The sequence below is a fragment of the Pygoscelis adeliae genome, unplaced genomic scaffold (genome assembly GCF_000699105.1).
Source record: "Pygoscelis adeliae isolate BGI_AS28 unplaced genomic scaffold, ASM69910v1 Scaffold98, whole genome shotgun sequence".
Lineage (NCBI taxonomy): Eukaryota > Metazoa > Chordata > Aves > Sphenisciformes > Spheniscidae > Pygoscelis > Pygoscelis adeliae.
Window position 1 is genome coordinate 5,888,101 of NW_008825547.1, and position 3,646 is coordinate 5,891,746.

The window sequence follows — 3,646 nt, forward strand, 5'->3', positions numbered from 1 at the left end:
TGTTGCTTTACTTACTGACGCACAGGACTATTTACCTTTCAGAACAAAGCTCAATGCTCACCAATTTCTACAGAGTGGTCAATTAAATAATAATAGGATGAAGGGTCTGTCCCTTTTGTGTGGATGTCCTGTTTCACGTCCTTAAACTGGGTGTGACACTTGGATCTGGGAAGATGCAAAAGATAATGATATTAAGATTACAGAACATTTAAAACAAAGTAATTAATCTGGTCTTTTCATCAGAATGAACTTAAATCCTTTAAGAAATTGATTCATTTTAAGTGTTGTTGACATTCTGGGTGTGCAAGCATAAGTGAGCATAAATCAGTGTGTTTAAACAGAAACATTTGCAATATGGTATCAAAGCTTAATAGTGGTGATATATGTTTCAGAGTATTTAAACAGTTTGTAGTGCTACCTAATAGTGTGTCAAATCAAGTGTTGTCAAACATGTAATGAAAGAGGCAGCTATTTTATTATTTTAGCCACTGCTCCTGTCTTGTTTAATTCATTTGTGGTGAAAATGACTGGCCCCGAATTATCACACTTGCATGGAAATAAATAGTTCTCATCTCTGTAAGGAAGTAAAGATCACTTCTAAATAGTTAAGGAAAGCCCCTGACTTCCCTTTGCTACAAAGCAAAGAGAAAACCTGAGTATTGCCGTATCTTCTCATTCCAAACAAACGATATGCAGCCAGTTTAACAGAAAGAGGAGGAATAGACACATGGGCTGAACCTGAACTGTGTTTTGCATCTCACAAAAGGTTCTTACACACTCATCTGCCATTGCCTACTGCAGGAATTAAGCACACAACATCTCACAGAATCAAGATCTTAAATAACCATGAGAGAAATATAAAAGTGTAAAATTCACCTTGCATATTTGCAGCTTCGATCCATTCCCATATGCTTCAAAGACACTGCCAGCTGGTTCAATTCAAGTTACCAAATTTAACGTGGCCTTGCAGACGTACAAAAGGTAGGCCAATCTTGAAAGAAAACATTTCACTGGGCCTAAGAATCAAATTATTTCTCATGGTCAGAGAAACAGAGGGAAACATGAAGCTCCTTTTTCCCTCTTCCTATATTTCCCATCTTATCAAGTGATTTTATATGGGAGACACTGTCCACATGGTATGCAGGAAGGCTCAAAAATACATCACAGTATGGTATATGCTAGTTCTCAATTGCAAGATATACCCAAGTGTTAAGGTTGCCAATTTTCCACTCTTCCACTTATCTTGTTAAATCAATCATGAAACATGTAGAAGTATAAGGGATCAGGAATTTTTGGTTTCGTGCTATTTTTTTCTGAAGTGTACTGGAGGACTGTACTGGGGTTTCAGAAACTTAGTTTTTTTGAAGGAAAATTGTGTTTTCAACAATTTATTCTGCAATTTAAAAAGCCTGTCTAAAGGCATTTTGCTTTTTCCTCCAAAAATTGAGGATCCATAAAAGTTATAGAAATGTTATCTGGGGACTGCATCATATACAGATGTCTTGAGAACAAATCTGCACAAATGTTTGATACCATTAAAAATATCCATCTATATTTACAGATATTTTTACAAATGTACATATTATCAGCTGAATGTGTCAGCTGAATAGTCAGGAAAAAGGAAAGACAGAAGAGAGGACTGGTCACAAGCAGAGACAGGTGACAACATGAGGACTAGCCTGTATCACCAGTTTTTCCATAGCATTGAAAAGGGAATTCTCGTCTGCCAAGACAGATGCCAAGCAGATGATTAATCAGTTTTCAGTTCAGAACAATGATGTCATCATTCTCATTTTTGATAAAACTCCCAAATAGAGCTGAATTGCCCCTGCATGAGCTCTCCTGGCATGAGGAGATCTTTACAGGCTTACTTAAAACCTCTTCTTTTCTATGTTCTGCGGTCTCATCTGGCTCAGATGTCTTTTGCTAGAGAACAGTTTTCATTGTCCTTTATATTGACAAGGTGTCTGTGAAGCAATACCTTGGATGTTTCTTAAAGCTCCAAGCAAGGTGGGTCTTTCAACAGGAGACTCCCACCCCGTTATGTAAAAAAAGTGGTCTATGTACCTTCTTTTATGTGCTTTTAATTAGTACTTCAAGCCCAGAATTATAGATGCTAATAGAGAGAGAGATCCAAACTCTATTCTCTCTGAGTACATATAAATATAGCAGAGAGTTCACAAATTTATTTTTAGGGCTAGAAGGTATTACAGCTTATCTTTTTTTTTTTTTCCATTTTATTTTTTTAACTAGAGAAAGTGAAAAGCAAAACGGCTTGCTTGAATTTAATCTACTTCCCTAGGGACTTATGGTTACCATCAGAAAAGTACCACACAAGGGGGCACAGTTGGCATTTGAAGTGCAGAAGGTCGGGACTGAGGCATAGTAAAACTATGTTGGGAGTTTCCACTAGAGCTTCCTGTTGTAGGAAATAAATTCAGTCCCATTCACACTTGATAGGCTGATACAGATACATCATCCACATGTCATCCGCCATCAGTTTTTAAGGGGTGTGATAAATTGTCGGACTGGTGGCTTGAGAGCAAAATTTCCTTCTTTGCTGAGATTTCAGCATTTTCTTGCTGGATCTCCAGGAACTTCAGACCACCTTTCTTTTAACTACATGGTTCTTTTCTCAATGGAGCTGTCACCCTCGAATCTAATAAAAACTCTCTGTCATCCTTTTCTGGGCTTTCTAGTTTGACAGTTTCATGTCATAGCTTTGTTCCACAATAAAAATAAAAAATCTCTAGGTGTTAAAGAAGTCCTTGGAAAACTATAAGTGATAGAGTCAGCATTTACAGAACATATCACAACAGGTCTGACTGACCTTGGCAGCAATAGGAGATCACCATTTCTCATGGATGAGCTATTCCTGAATGTCTGTCTTTTATGCTGTATAAGGCAGAAATACCTTTTCTGGATCAAGGCTACTACTTTCTGCTTCTCTTATTCTTTAAGAAAGATTGTCTGTTATAGGGACATGCTTAATATTATCTATTTAAGGAATATCTTCATTTCTATTAATTCCTGAAACCCTGTGTCTTGTTCTATGGTATCTTAAGATAAAAATACATCAGTGATGTTACTTTAAAGTCTTATACTATTTTGTTGAGGATTATTTATTTGAGGATTTTGTATGTTTTACTTTTTATCACAGTCAAACTGCAGATTAATGTTTGCGGATATCCTCCAAATCATCTGCCTTTACCCTGGCTACCAAAGTGTAATCAACACTGTTTTTTTTATTGGAATGGCCCTTGTTCTGTTTTTTTAGCAGTTTACAGGAGTACCAGTTGAAGGGAATGAATAGTCAGTATTGATTGCTCATCTTTAAAAACAGACGCTTCAGTAGCATGTGTAAGTACAGCAGTGTTGAACATGCATGTTAATCAGATGCTATGAAGCCTGTGGAGGGGAAGCCCAAAGCCACATTTGAAATGATCAAGTTTCTAACTATTTGTTGAATGCCTACAGAGTTATAAGAGCTGCATGGAGACAGTTGCCTGACTGCGTAATGCACTGGCAATAATTAAGTAAAAACAAAGAAAAACTAGAAATTGAAGAGAATAAGGAGAAACTCAGACTTGTTCGCAGTTGTAGAACGTAGAAGAAAAATACCCATCCTCCTAAGATACCCTTCCCC